The sequence below is a fragment of the Gavialis gangeticus genome, unplaced genomic scaffold (genome assembly GCF_001723915.1).
Source record: "Gavialis gangeticus isolate Ggan-Ray unplaced genomic scaffold, GavGan_comp1, whole genome shotgun sequence".
NCBI classification, from domain to species: Eukaryota; Metazoa; Chordata; order Crocodylia; family Gavialidae; genus Gavialis; species Gavialis gangeticus.
The window spans coordinates 18456250-18473103 of NW_017728994.1; positions in this window are offsets into that span (position 1 = coordinate 18456250).

The following is a 16854-nucleotide window of genomic DNA, read 5'->3' on the forward strand; positions in this document are numbered from 1 at the left end:
CCTTATGAGGAAAGGCTGAGAGACACAGGACTCTTCAGCTTGGAGACTTGGTGGCAGCCTATCAGTATATCAAGGGTGTACATCAGGACCTGGAAAAAACATCTGTTCACCAGGGCTCCCCTAGGGAAGACTAGGTCTAAGAGCCACAAACTGCTGGAAGACCATTTTAGATTAGACATAAGGAATAACTTCTTTATTGTCCAAGTCTCCAGAGTCTGGAGCAGACTCCCTGCAAAAGTGTGCAAGCACCTACTCTGGACACGTTCAAGTTCTGTTTAGATGCTTATCTTGCTGGAGTCATCTGACCTCAGCTGATTTCCTGCCCCTTGGGCAAGGGGTTGGACCCAATGATCTCACAAGGCCCCTTCCAGCCCTAATGTCTATGAAATCTATGAAACTCATTAGGATGACAAAAAACCCAACCTTGTATGTCCCAGGGACAAACAGAGGGGAAAACCCCAAAGACCCAGGGGGCACCCCCGGGGTCAGGAACCCACGGAAAGAAACGAAAATAACAGAAAATAAAATAAAAACTGCTTACCTGCAGCAGGATCCACGGCGGAGCTAGAGACAGGACCCGTGTGGCACATCAACCGCATTTTTATAAAGTTACGGCCGGCGGATGATGTCAGCCGCAGAAGCCAGCTGGTGGGGATAAAAGGGGCCACCGGCGGGGAAGCAGGGGAATTGATGCTGGCAGGAGCACCGGCAGGAGCAATTGCCCCAGAGGTCCTGCAGGGGCGATGAGAGTCGGAAGCTAATTTCCCTGGTGGGGAAGAACGCAGCAGAACACACAGCAAGCCAGAGACTGCTGGCTGCCACAGAGAAAGATTAGAACCAAGGGCAGCTCCTCCAGACTGGGAACCCAGAGAAAAGAACCAAGAAACACAGATTGACGCTGACGTCCATCACAACGACCGAAGGACTGCTGAGGCCAGCATAATTTACGGCTTTACATCAGGTGGGACCGTTGAGGGCACCAGGGAAGCCGAAGAGGTATACCAGGTGGGAGACAGGAGGCAAGGGCAGTGGGAGAGGCTGCGAATGATGGCCCTCGGTGGCGGGGTGTGGTTACATCGAGGGATGGGAGGACAGACACCCGTGGGAGGATCACCGGCCATAAGAAGTCCCAGGTGGGACAACAAGAGAGCGGAATGGGGGCGGAACTTACAGCGAATACCGACCGTCGAACAGGTCTTAAACAGAGTTTAGGGTCCGTATATGTCATTTGCGGCCAGGCCAAGAAAGGGGCATGGGAGAGAGGACTTAGGAGTCCCTCAGATTGCATGGTTAGTTTTGTTTGGTTTAGATTTTGTGTTTCCCACTTTTGGAGGGGTTGTAGAACAGAGCGGACATCCCCAGTATTATTAAGTCGCTGGGAGAGTTGCTTGCTTTTGGGGAAAGCAGCAGATTCATAGTCCAGGCAACTGAACACAAGCGGCCCTCTATGTAAGCAGGACAGACTGCATTGGCCACAAAAGGGGAGCCAGGGGTTCAACGGCCGGGAGACTGGCCTGGAGTATAACTGTGACCCATCAAGGCTGGGTATAAGGGCGAGGTATGGGGGAGGTGGAGCCTTGGAGAAGATCACCCGATAGCCATCTCACAGTCGAGGGAACCCGGATAGTCGGACACCAACCACTGAAGCAAGATCTGAAGTCGTGGCAGGCGAGATTGAGGGAAGACTACTCTGGGAAGAGACACCCACTCGACGTAACAGCAGGGACGGATGGACAGATACCACCAAACATCCGGGCCTGAGCAGCATGTGACCGGATGTTCGAGGCCAGATGGGCACACTGTAATATTAAAAGATTAGAACACAAAGCCATTTTAAGTATCCAAATGACACAAAGTCTAGCAGGGAATCAGTATGTGCTTTTTTACTCAGTAGAACTCAAAAGTAAATCACAGTTTCAAGCTCAGTTTGGTTTAGCCACAGTTAGATGAACCAAAAGAAAATGGGTTAAAAAAACAAACGTATTTTCCAGCATTTACAAACAAGTTAATTGTATGTCATATTAGACTATTTGTCATTATTAACCTTTACATTATGGTAGAGCCCAGAGAACAATGAGGCTGAGGATTCATTATGCTGGGAGATCCACAATCATCCAGGAAATAGCAGTCTTTGTCCCAAAGACCTTATTACTGGAGTGATTCTTTTCATAGTTTCACAATTCTCTTTTCTTCCATCCCTCTTCCCCTCCCACTAAAAATACTAGTGAAATGGCATCTATTGCTTGAACTATCAGTGATATGCTCAATGAAGATATATTGATACAAAAATATAAAATATAAACATAAATGTTAATATTGGTGTCCACTCACACAGATGCTTCAGATTTTGTTTGTGACCAGTTCACAGTTGTTTTTCTCTAACAGCATTGTTATTCAATTCAGTGTGTACAGTAAAACAAAGAGAAGTATTTTTCAAAAGTATTTTTCCGGTGGAAGATTGCAAAATAACATTCAGAATATGGAACAACAAGAATTCTACAGATACCCTATATTTTTGTTTAAACAGTTTTTACCATACGAATATTGCTTGTGTTGGCAATTTTTGCAAGGAAACATTTAAATCAGTAGCATCTCTAGTGGTACATATAATTTTAATATAGTGCATGCTAGCTTCCTAATCTAGACGTCAGTTAGTTTCTGAGCCTCTGATAAGGAAACTCTGCACACAAAGATATTTTAGCTTAGGCCTGACTACTTTCTTCTCTAAGTCAACCAAGAGCATGTACTCTTTCTCTTAACACTTTCAGTGCTGATGAACTGTTCATATGGCTCCAGAGTTGTTCCCAAAGGAACATCCATTCAAATGAATGACATATCTGAGGTACTTTAGTAGATAAGTGTGTTGCCTAGGTGTACCTGGTGGAAGTCTATCAGCATTAGAGAAGTTAATTAGTCAACTGAGTGCTGGAATCTCACCAGACTAATTTTTTCTGTCAGGGATAATGATAGATTTTTCAAGCCTTAAACCAACAATTGGTGCAAAAGATCAACTCACTAATGATTGTCAATTAGTCTTGTGACTGTTGACATCATTTTTCTGCCTTTGGAAAACATGTCATACTCATTCAACAATAGCCCATGCCACCTGTATTTTGCAGCTGTGAAAATACAGATATTCTAAATAAATCCTCCAAGGCACCAAAGCTAAATGGTTTTTTCATAAATAGTAAATGCTGTATTATTGTAATCTTATTAACTGTGTTCATTTGTCTAGAAAAGCATGGCAAAATATTCACAACTGCAGATTAATCTAAACATTTCTGGGAACAGGTTAATGCACATACAGAAACAGTATGGGTATCTCCAGGTAAATTTGTCATCCAGGGTTTATAACTAAGGAGGAAAGAGTTAAACCAAGAAACTAAAGATCTCCCAAAACCAAGTGAGGCTATAAGTGAACATCTCAAGACAGAGCTGATCACATGAAAACATCATAGGAAGTAATTATCTTATAAATAGGGCTAGAATTCAGACCTGGTTAATGATATCTTGTCCATGTGAGTGTATGAGAGAAAGAAAGACTGTTTGTGTGATGTACTGAAGCATGCTGTTTTCTGCAGTTTTTTCCTCAGGATATTAACACTAGGAGAGCTTATTAGTATCCTCTTTGTTGTGCATGGAGAAAGAATCAAAGGTAATACTGAAATATGGGCCTATTTACCAACACAAGTAACTTCCAAGTCAGACAGTAAAATTCTAAAGTATTGAATAGTAGAACAATTAATACTAGAAATTCAAATGACTGTCCATTTGTATCTGTCCAATAAATAATTTATTTAAGTCCTTAGAATTAAACACAATGTAATGTTAATGGGAATCTACAGTTATACTCATGCAGTCCCCATGGGTTTCAACGCAGTTCACGATAGCAGTTTTGTGCTTGTAACTGAAGCCAACCCATGCACTGCATTCTGCATTCTGACTATGTGACCTATAGTATTCTAAGACTTGTTAGCATCTAGTAAGCATTGACACTAAGTGATGGCCAAACCTTGACAGGGTGATATTAGTGAGCATTTCAAGTATTTTCACCAACCTTTGATTTCTTGCTTAGCAAATTTTGTTCTGGGGCATGTTGAATTTTCAGTTTTCTGTTTAGCTTTAGAGCAGTGGCACTGTGAGAACAGCATGGCAAATAGGAATTCGACAGTGCCATATAGTACCCCTTAAAGTGGTAAAATCAAATCAGGTAGAGGAAATTCACCTGCTTACCAATATGCCATTCACAGCTGTCATTTTGGCAAACTGTTTTCTTCATTGGGATGACCACACTCATGTAAGGGGCTCAAAAGTACCACCAGGAGGACTGCACTCAACAGCTCAGTAGTCACTCTCAGAAGACTGTTTAAATAATGAGCACTTACAGAGCTAAAGCAAATATAAGATCTCATCCATACCTCAAGGTAGCACAAACTCCTTCCACATTGCCCTAAAACAGTTTTTTTCAAATAGTCTCAAGGCTGTAGGTAACCCCAGGAGTGAAAGAACTCAATAACTACTCAGTCCTGCTGACAAAGATACTGATTAATGCTAACTATGGTGGAAACTTTGTAAGAATGATTCTTAAAATAAGTCAGAAATGTGATGTATTTTTACAGTCTTTTCCCCTTTAATAGACATTATTAATAGTGCAGGCCTAGAAAGGCTTTTAAAAGACATGACTTAAAATGCTGCTGTCTATGGGTTCTACTATGTATTACAGGCATAGACTCATCCAAGAGATAGTGCAAATGCTCCCCAGCCCAACCTCTACCCCATTGTGCTACTCAGTAAAATGCTTGAAACAAGTCTGATGACTCAGAGTATTATGGTGCCTCCCACAGTTCCTTTGTTTTGCCAGGAAGTGTAGCCATTTAAACAGGATGGAGGACAAATGCTTTTCTGTGGCTCTCCAGCAAAACAAGGCCTGTGGCTTAAATGCAATCATAGGCTAGAATCTCTTCCCTTCCCTGCTTCACAAATTTGCAGAGGTGCTAATCTAAACTGGGGCTCAATACATTTCCAACAGGTTATATCTAGGTAAAATATTGAAGCATAGCTTACAACTGACAGAATAAAAGAGTAGAAATAAGTTTAGTTTATTTGATTAAGGTAGCAAAAGTTGGGTGAAAGTACAATCAGAATAGGACATAGAAGAAAGTGCAGTAGGCATGGAAAGGCAGAGATAGGACTGTTTCAGAATACATGCCTATAGTTACCAGCAGAACATGACAGCATTTGATTCAGAAGGAGTTCTGTTTGTTATTTTTACATTTCTTTCCCTAAATTAATTTCTTCCCTTTTTGTTTTTCTTGTTTTGTTCTTACCTGGGCAACTGCCCAAGGCTGCTAATCCATAGAGGGCACTGAGAGAACTGGCAGTGTATCAAATGAACTGAACTGTAACATCATTCGTGTATTTCTGGAGAACAGGGCAACAGAGCCATTCTTGCAACCATCTGGGGAGGAAAAAGAAAAAAAAAAGAATATTAAAACTTAGCTGCTAGAATCATTTGGAAAGCTAAAATCTCGATCAAATCTATGCTTATGCTCCAACTCAAGAAAAGCTGAAGATGATCAGCATTAAATATGAAATGAGTGTAAGACTGATTTAGCCTCATTTAGCCTCTTGCAAACCTGTTGGGAGTAAGGCAAGAGGTCAGGAAAACTACTGACTGATAGATTCAAGTAGCAGTCTAAGGCAGGTGTGTCCAACAGTCCACAGGCCACATCTGTCCATCTAGACTACTGCCAGGACACCAGAAGTTAGGAAGCATAGCCAGGGGAGTGACCTACCACAGAATCTAGGGCCCTTGGGCCCCAGTTGACATGATGATCAGCAAAAAGCGGGGTGAACAAGGGCTGATGCAGCTTTGGTCACTCTCCAGCTACTCTGCCTGTCACCATTGCCATGGCCCTACCACTCCAGCCTCCAGCTCCCACTATACAACTCATACTGGAACCACATCTTTAGCTGGAGCTGTGACCATGGCACAGGACACGTAGCAGTAGGCAAACCTACACAAAATGTTTAACTTCGCATTAGCATAGTTTACTGCAAAGTAAGCATGTGCATATGCTTACTTCACAGTAAACCTCCCTAATACTGAGTAAATTTCATACCTGCAAATGCAAGCAGCAAATTTACTCGGCATTAATAATGGCACCATAGTGCTTATGTAGAGGCCTGACTGGGAGCAAAATCTGCCCCTGGTCAGCTATCCACCACGGGGCAGGAGATTGTTCCCTGTCCCTGGGAGCTGAGCCTGGGCAGGGCTTATGTACCCCTGCACTGGCAGCAGGAAACTGCAAACCCCCGACTCCAAGATTGTGATTGGGGTCTGGGAGATCCTTATCTCCCTGCCCCCACTCTGCCATCACAATTGAGGAGCACGGGCTTCCTGCTGCCAGTGCAGGAGGAGATAAGGGTCTCCCAGCCCAAGCCCCTAACCACAGAGCTCAGGCCAGAGTGAGCAAAATATGGCCCATAGGCCTGATCCGGCCCACCAGGCACTCTCATCTGGCCCACAGGACCCTCCAATGAACTGTGCCCTGCCCAGCCCTTCTACCCGCAAGGGTGAGAGCAAGGTGCCTACACCCACTCCCAACATATCTTATTATGCCTCAATCCAACCCTCATGAGCAGAAGAGTGGGCCCTGCTAGCATGGGATGGGGCTGCTGCTGCAGGCTTGCCCAATGTCCTGTTCCCTCCAGGCAGCAGATAGGGAAGCTGGGGGTGGGACTGCAGCTGGGCAGGAGCGTGGCGCTTGGGGCTGGGGCTGGCTGCAGCGCAGAGTCCTTCCCCAGCGGGGTGGCAGCAGCACAGAGCTTGGCTGGGCAGGGTGTAGGTGTGAGTGGGGAATGGTATGGGGACCCCTCCCACACTCCCCCCATAGTGTGCAGCCCTGGCAGGCAGTGGGGGCAGCAGCAACAGCGGTGGGGAGGACTCTGCTTGGTGCTGGTGCCTGGCTCTGGCCAGCACTACAAGGAGCACAGTCCCTGCCAGGCTGTTTATTTCCCTGGCACTCCCCACACTCATGGGGCACAGGAGGGAAGCCCCAGGCACTAGAGCTGGCTGCTTTCCCTGCCCCAGCCCACTCCAGCCAGGCACCAGTGCCCCTGACTGCTGCTGCACCATTGGGGGAGTGTGTGTGGGGGGGTCCCCACATAACTCCCACCCACCCTCACACCCCACAAACCACAGACACATACCTCACCCCCCCAGTGTTGCCTGCATTGACTGCAAGAAAGACCAGTGTGTTCCAGATCCACACATCCACACCCCACAAATGCCACACAACCCCCCAACATACCCTATACCCACCACACACAGCCACACCCCCTCACAAACTCCCCCTACACCTCACCACGCACCCCCTCACACACACACCCCACCATACACACATACCCCCACCCACCACACACACACACACACAATATAAAAGACTCAGAATTCATTTTAAAACACAAATCATGACAAAAATATTTGTGTAATAAAATTTAAATATGTTATAGTAAGTGTTTGACTTTTAATATATGATATGTTTTTTTCTGGCTCTAAGATGGCAACTCCCCCCTCAAAACAGAAGTATTTCCATCAGTCAAGGGAAGGGACTTCTAGTAGCAAAGGTCAGGGGTTAGGGGTGGGACTTCTGGTCCCAAGATGGCAGCCAGGGCGTGGGGCACCTGTCAAGGGGCAGGGCTACCCATTCGGCCCTCAACAGCTCACTAAACCTCATTAAGTGGCCCTCCACTAAAAACAATTGTCCGCCTCTAGCTCAGGTTCAAAGATAAGCATCTTCCAGCAGTGGCCCCGCAGTCACAAAGCGGGGCCTGGGAGCTTGTTCTCAGCCCCCTCTGCCATGGACAGGGAGGCATATGCAGCCTGGATGAGCTCTGGACTGTCCATGCAGACTTCCCCATGCAGCCCAAGGCTGGTCAGGAACTGTCCTGGTCAGAGGCAGGTCCCAGCTCCCTGCCCCAATTGGGTGATTGAGGCATGGGGCTTGAAAAGAGCTGAAGGGGTGGAGTAGGTTTCAGCCCCCTGCCCCAATCCACCGGTGGGGCTGCTAGCTGCCCCACCGGTGGATTGGGGCAGGGTGTTGGGACCTTCTCTTCTCCTGCAGCTCTTTCCAAGCCCCATACCTCTTATTGGGGAGCCAGGGAGGGGCAGAGGGACATTGTCCCCCAGGGCCAGGAGATAACTGTCTCCTGGCCCACAGCTCCCTGTCAGCCCCTGGGGGAGCTTGGACTGCAGTGGCCCATAAGCCTGATCCAGCCCACGAGGCATAGGCCTGATCCAACTTGCAATGGCAGCAGAGACCCATTGCAGGGTTGCAGGGAACTGGGTGCAAATCTTCTTCCTTATCCCCACATGTTTAGACACGTATTCAAAACTCCTTACTCTGTAGCAGCTTATTGCACAGTACATCTAAGCTGGAGTAAATGCATGTGTAGACGTGCCCAGTGACAGGTCCAGCATGGGGCATGCAATAGGTATCACCCAGGTTAGAGCTGGAACTACCACCACCACTGCCACTTTCTCCTGCCCCTGGTATATCTGGCCAGAAAGGAGGCCCACAGTTCAGATCTGGCCTGGGGCCCAAGGTGAACTTGACACCTCTGGTCTAAGGCATACAAACAATGGTGTCAGGAGGCTCCATAGGAAACTCAACTACATCCCAACAAGCCATAACTGCCTTTCAGTACATTTTACAATGTGGTACTCAGGCAAACCAGAGCTCCTGAAATCAGATAAAAAATGAATTTATAAATCAACTGCCCCTTCTCATGGAGAGGATCCTCAAAGAGAAGGACTTCTGTATGGCATTGACTACTTTGTGGAAAAGTCAGGAAGCTATCATGGTTGAAATTAGTTAATATATTATTTTTCTCTTTCCAAAAAAAGTGGATAAAGGCAAGATAATTATTTATGACTTTATCTAAATTTCTGTTTGAAATGCTTTTGATTTTTATTTAAAAAAACCCTAAGTCCAAATGCCTCCTATTTCATTCACCAAAGACCTGAAAAAAATCATGAAATTTACAAGTGAGATGTCTTCATGACATTTTCCATTTCCTTGAAAAGCCACTTTCCAGTAAAAAAAAAAAAAAAAGTTCTAACACAATTATTCAAAAAAAAAAAAAAGATAAATTCTACCTTGTAGAACCAAGGTGATTCTCTACATAGCACAGCCAGGGCCTTAAGATCCACAGGACAGACCCCTGCACCTGAGGTTTACAGAATAACTGGTAGCTGTACCTATCCTGTGTACAGAACCCAGCTGCTAGGAAGAACTTTACAGTTGAATTTACAGCTATTTGCTGATGGCATAGCAATGCTGGCATTTAGGAAGCCAGGTCCTACTCCAGTTTCTGGAGGGAAATATGTGCCTATGGTAAAAGTCCCTCTCTCCCTGCCCTTTCCACCTAGATCTGTTCTTTAGCAAGCACTTCCCTTTCTTTGCCCTGAAGCCTACTTCTCCCATTCCCCTCAACTTTGCTGTGCCTAATGCCCCTCCCAGTTCCGTTATTATCCCTCCAAGTTTATCTCTGTCTCCTTTCTTCAGTGGCTTCCCTAATTAGCATTGCCACAGCCTCTTTCTTGCCCATTCCAGTATTGTCCCCTTTCTTCATCACTTCCCTTTTTAACTGTCTGTGCCCCTTAATCCCCACTCCCATGGGCTGTCTCAACACCCTTGCCACCTCTTGTAACTCTTAATAGCCTGCCTCTGCCCACAACCAAACCATCTCTTCAGCAAAATCTCTTGCTGTCCTTTCTTCAGATGCATCCTACTAATATAGACACCTCTACCACTTATGTTTCCCAATACCCATAATCTTTCCAGGAGTCTCCTTTGTCCTTCCGCCTGCTGCATTCAATCCAAGCTGCTTTTACCTTCTCCTCCATGTTCTTTGAGTGTCAGCATTCAAGGCCCAAAATATTGAAGGAACAAAAGTCTTTGCTTTTCAGTTCTAATGCTCAGCACCACAGCACCTGAGATGAGGCATTTCACTGAAAGTGCTATCAGCACATGTGGCCATGACACGGAGCATGCTCAGTACGAAGGAGATTTTCATAGAGTTTACCAGCTAAACCCTAGCAAATTTCTGCTGAGTACAGGTGAGTTTTGATTTTTCAGTGGCTTATATGTAGACCAAATGTAGATGGAGTAAAGAACACAGGCAAAAATCTATTTTTAACATTATGGCTATACCAGTTTAGCTGCTTGATGTTATTCTTTCTGTATACATGGAGGTGAAAAAAACAAACATTAGGAAGAAGCAATCTGAAATGATACAATGGCCACAGATAATTTTGGACACTCCTCAATAAAAACCTTCCAGGAATTTGAAATTGGTTCTTTGTATGGGGAAGATGCTATTTCCTAGCCCCAAGCAAAGCAACACAAGAGGTTTGCCATGGCTGATGGGCCAATGGCAAAAGGATATTAAATAATTTAAAACATTCATAAAGAAGTGTGTGTGTTGTCAGCTGCTGCAGGGGAGAAACTGTAGCTTCTGATTGGGACCAAGAGACTGCATTAGCAGCCTGTCATTCCCAGCCCAAGAGTATGTATGAGCAGGACAGGAGAAGAGGAGGGGAGCAAAAGGGGCTGGTTTTGACAGAAGCTTATCAGCACCTAAAAGGAAAAGGTAAAGGAAGTTCTGAGGATTAGGTGGTTTTGACCCTTTCCTCTTACTGCTACACACCTGTATTTAGTTGGAACACTGTGGCTGCCTATACATGTCATTGGTGGGGGGGTGGCATTTTAATTTGAGCATTCCCAGAGAGCCATTCTAATTAAAACGCCACAGTGTCATGTGTATTAAGCCTCTGTGCATTTAAAAATGGCCATGGGATGCTTTAACTAAAACTCATTCAACCCCACAGGGTTTAAAAATACACCCGACACTGAAGCAATCCTAGAGTGTTCTAACTACAATATGGAGCAGACTCAATTAATCAAGTCTGCTACAACGTGTTATAATGATCAGAGCACATGTATGGGCATGTGATGTGACCCCATATTTCTTTGATTAAAAATGCTCTGAATTACTTTAATCACATCACAGGGCCACAGAATGAATTGGACGACAAGTGCCACAAGTGACTGTGGAATCATACTTGGAAGCAGAGGGTTGCCATGCAGGGATCCATTCGTTCCACTACATAGAGATGAAGGTAGTGACAGCTGTTGCCCTATGGGTGCACTTAAGAGTAATGGCAAAGGGGCTTAAGGAACTGATTGTCTTGTAACCATGATAGTATAGTGGAAGTGGGTGGTGGTGAATGTTGGTGATCCAGCCCATAGCAAAGTGGAAATCAGCATTTCTTTCTGACAGAAATTCAGGTAGGATCCCATCATCTGGTGAATATCTCCCACGAAAGTGCTAGTTTCTTAAACTAAAAGAATGTTCCTTAATCTTATTCTGAATAGAATGTTCCAATATTTAGCTAAAAGTTTACCATAAAAACAAGTCAGCACAGAAAATTTGAGGCAAGCTGTATGCAACTGAGAATGGGGTTTTATAATGGAAACCATCAGACAGCTTCAGCTACAGACACTGCTACCAGTTCTACCTATTCAACACTGACAGCCTTGAGTGTTCAAAAAAAATGAGTCAGATCCCAAATACCATGAGCTAACTCAAAAATCATCAGCTTCACAAAGACAAGGGCTAGGACCTTAACTGTTTTTTATAATAACAATGGAACCTTTTCATTCTGGCAGCTGGGACATAAAGGGGAAAAAAACCAAGTATCTTGACACTTGAGATAAAATTGTGAGATTTGGCAGCACTGCTTACCTCATAAAAAACCCAGTGAGCACAATTTGTAGAAATACTGAATAGCCTCTGCTCCCACAGAACTGAAATTGTGGGTGTTCATAGCTTCTGAAGAAAATGGCCTCTGATCCGCATGCGTATCTTTGTATGATATGTCTCACATGCCTGCAAGACAAGGAAAGCAGATCTTGTAGCTGATAACTCAGCTGTTGTTCAGTCTACCCCTGACTCCTGCACAGATTTCTTGGGCCACATTCAGCACATCAGTTAACTCTCTATGACTCGGTTGCTCATATGCATAAAATGAAGAGAATGACTCTTCCTTTTCTTTGTCTTTTCTCTTTAGATCATAAGTTTCTGTGGGAGCAACAACTGTCATTTCAAATGTGCAGGTATAGGGGGTAGGGGGACAATGGGCATCTCAGATGGGGATTCTAGGCACTGTAACACATACATAAATTAAATTGTATTTTCATATTTTTAAAAGAAGGCAGATACAATAACTGACTTCCACTTAATATACCAGACCTCGAGACATTCTTTAGCCTATGACTTTCAGGGAATCAAATGTTCATTTCAGTAACAAAGCAAGTTGTAATAAAGCCTTGTTGAGGTAGCCTATATGGCATATCGTATCTGGAGAGGGAAAAAAAACTTCACGTCACTGGAATTCGGTCTCAATGGAGGTTCAGAGCACTAGATGTTCTCTGAGTATTGGTATGCCAAGAGCTAAGATGACTGTTAAATATTTTATCAGCTAAGACTAAACCAAGAAGTAAGCTGAAAACAAGGGTTGTACGATCCCATTTTTGAGCCTTGCATCATGCAGATACATGATGTAGTTATTTTTTATATTTATACGCATATGTTCTTTTCTTTCCCCAGATACTTCTATTTACGTTTCTCTCCGCTATCTCTCTATAGCACCTAGTCTGAGGGATTTCTTTTCCCCTAGCACTGGCTGTGGTACAGTACACTTTATAGGGGATGACAGTTAACTGAAGTAAACATAAGGACAGGGCTGCATTAGGGATGTCAGTCTGCAAATAGAATTTCACTGTAATGCTCTGCGTGAGGTCTGGAAGCAGCCGATGGCTGAATTAAGAGCAGTGCCTTTGCAGATTTTATGAGGCTGATGCGTGCGACACTTTTCCCTCCCTCTGTCACACTAGAGGTTTAGATGATGCAAAAATCATGTAATTGTGTGTATGCATGCAGGAAAATGTATCTTTTCTCGGTTTCCTACTGTTCCATTTCTCTCGTTAGCTTTTTTCAGTGACTCCTTGACATCAAATGCACATTCTGCCTACAACTAAATCAGTGTAAAAGCCAAAGAAATGCCTCCTTCCCCCCACCAAAAAACCCCACTGTTCCTGCTGTAAACAATACATTCCAGCCATGAATTCATTTGCTCCTTCCTCTCTGTATTTCTCTGTGGTTTGTACTATCATTTACTAATAACACACTATTTACCAGCATCTGCAGCACTGAGATCATCCTGTGGTTTTCCCTTGCCATCTTCTAGGAATTGCACAAATCAGTCACTGATCAAACATGAAATATGCTCACCACATTAAACTCTGAAACAAAGACTGAGGTATAAGTGACAGATGATTTTCCCGTCACAGATAATTGACCACTAGGAGGGGACGAGGGTGAGGGTTTGGGTATGGTTTTGTTCTGTAAGCAGTTCTGTCGGGCGCAGGGATATTCAGGCTGAAATTACTCTGGTACAAGATCAGCTTGACTCTGACAGATCACAATCTGATAAGAGAGAAAGAATGGAAGCTGATTTATGTCTGGAAAGGGTCCATCTTGTTACATAATGTGCAGCCATTTCGCTAAAAGGTGATCAGTTTAAATAAGGCAAAACTGGAGATATTATAAGCGGTCTTGCTTAGTTGTGTGGTCTTTTCATTTATCAGAAGGCTGAGGATAGGAAAATGTCTGCAACTGAGGCCATGTTTTACTTCCTCTGAAATCAGAAGATATTGATTTTTTTTCTACTGATACTCTCCCCTCCGTTTCCTGCATCTTGTGCTGTGGCAGAGCAGCTGCAGCCCAAGGAACTGTGGGAACGGCTTTCACATCTGAGCCCATTAGTCACCAGATGTCACCTTCTGCTGCCAGTGCTTCAAACAGCCAGGCAGACAATGTCCCATGCATGCTGAACATCTGAATGCCGACTCATTCAATAATGTGGACAGCTCAATGGGGTAGAATGACATCCACAGCACCTGACCTCAAAGCCATGTTTATACTGACACCTACAGCTCCACAAGGAAACATATGCATTCTCAGATGTTTTCCAAGAGCAGCACAGTGGGTTGTTGCTTTTAAAAAATAGGAAGGAAGGCAGGAAGAAAAAGAAACACTTCTGTTCTGAGGAGTTAATTGATTTTATTCACTAGAGAAAATATCAGCTTCTGTATTGACTGCTGCATTTTCTGAATTTATTTTCTTTTCTATGTACAAGTAAAAAAGTGCTTTTTAAAGGGTTCTGTAGATCACAGCAAAATTATTGTTTAGTCCTAAAAATATTATATTTTACTACTAGTCTGTTGCTACAAAAAGGTTTTACGATCCAGACTGTGGCCACAGCCATTATTTGTTAGCAAGTTACTTATGGGTTTGCAAAATACACTGTAGAAGTTTCTTCACAGTGTACAACACATTGTTTTCCTTCATCACATCACCCAGCTTATTCATTGTTCCACTGGAAAAAGCCAAGAAGTATAAGATTTTTTTAGTATTTTATGTAGAGAGGAGGCAATATGATTGTCCCCTGGAGAGAATATTGTAAAGCCTAATACAGTATTACAACCTATAAAATAATTTAAAAACAACTATGCTGAGTTAAATAGACAGAGCTTTCATGTAAGGAGTCTGTGAGAATCCATATCATAACTTAACATAAAAATAATTTTAAAAAATGCCAATGTCAATACAATGGACAGCAATGCTGGCGTTTGGGTTATTACAACAGTATTTCCAATAAGGGGCTAACTACAAAATTCAGAGTTTAACTGAAATCTTGTATGTTTATGATCATATTGAACTGAAATATCTTTCAAGCATAATCTCTATCTATCTATCTAAGCATAATCTTTTTTACTTAAATTAATTTATAGGGGAAAATCCTGCTTAGGGTGATTGGAATTGCTGGTTTGTAAGGCAAACTGAAAAATAAAAAGTATTTCATTTTTTCCTTTAGCCTTTAAAAAAATGCATTCCACTAAGCTTTTAGTGAAATGTTGCTTCAAATGGAAAAATTGAAATGCTCTGTTTTGAAAGTGTTAAAAAAGAAACAAGAGGGTGGGGGTAGTTTTTCTGGGTTTTTTACCTTAACAATTTGGTGAAAGAATTAATTTTAAAGGATTTTTGTTTACTTCTTATTGGTTTGTTTTTTTAATTAAAACATGTACATTAAGATAAAAAAAAAAGTTCATGAAACATTTTTTCTTCAGCTTTAATCCTGATCCGGGTAAAATCAACAGATGCTTTGCCACTGATTTTACTGATGGCAGGATGTCTTCCATGATCTTTTACAAGGAAAAAAAATTAAAGTAATTTGCAGGAAAGCAAAACATATTTTTACATATTTGTATTTTCTTTTTAAATTTAGGATACTAATATGGAATTTCTCAAACCAGTGACCCTTCCTAAAGATTAATGTTCTGTGGCATTTTGTCTTATTTAGTCATATTAAAACAGGATGCAAAGCGCAATTTTAGAAGGTGGGTATCTGCAGCTTCATGTTGTACTCCAAATGAGATCAAAAACCTTACAGCACTGGAACACACAAAACTGGTCCTCTATTAAATTTCCCTTTTGTAACGAGACAAATGCTACCATCAGAAAATAGGACTCCTGATTTTGGTTAATTTTGTCTTGGTATAAAATGAGTAGACCTATATAGAAATTTGACCTAGGTCTTGAGTCTCAGCACTCTGTTTTACATATATCCTTTCCACCAGAAAAGGAATGTTGTGCAATAGAGAATGAAGTGCACTGAAAAGGAACATGAGGAAACTTAGTACCTGATCCTTCAAACATGCATGTAAATAAGTATTTCCAGGGCCAGATTTTCAATCATCATCCATCTTCATTTTATTTAGTACACAGCTAAACCAGGCACCTTAACAGTGTTTAATAGTTTATCAAATTCAAACAGATCTATTCAAATCTGAGATGAAACTTCCCTAAAATCCTTTTCAATTGCTGCTCCTAAAGCTTCTGAATCTATGAAAAGTCCATGTGAAAATTGTTATTCTATCATTAACCCCATTTTCGGGATTTAGTAAGCCAAGCTTTTAAAAATATGACAGGCTAAAACTCTGCCTCCTAGCTTTGCACCGGGGTGCTATTTAAAGGTGTGGAGGGGAGGCAGGAGGAAGCAGAGATGATCTAGTAGATAAGAGAGAATAAGGTCATTTTCAAAATTAAGCCCCTTTATTGTTGCTGTTGCTGGTCAAAGAGGTGCCCAAAACCATGTAAAATTGATTTTGTTTTTAAGCACTAATGATCAAAGTCCAGGGCATTTGCTGTGAATTAATGATTGGTTCGGTGGAGTTGATTCCATTAACCCCGGGTGCTCATTAATCCCTAGGAACTACCTTGTATCAAGGTCATTATTGCTATTATAAGCTAAATATTTATTTTATTTCTAGTGCTGCAGCAAGGGTATTTTTGCTTAATTTCTTTCTCATGTCATGCACTTGATGGCCTAACACAACTAGAAAATTGATGAATGAGTAGGGTGACCATATGTCCTGGATTAGCCCGGACAGTCCCAGATTTCAGAGGTGAAAAAACTGAAGCAAAAGTCCCGGATTGGCAGGAACTTGCCCACACATATGGCTCCTAAGTCAGGAACCAGGCACATGCAGATGGGTTGGCACCAATGCAGGACTTTTGCTTCAACTTTCTCTAGGGACCCCAGCCAACAGGCTGCTTTCTGGTCTGGACCTTGCTGTATTGTGAACTTAGTTGTTTTCCCGGTAGGGTTAGAGTCAGAGGAGGGGTGTGCATGGGGACCTGTAGGGTCGGGGGGGGCGGGGGGTG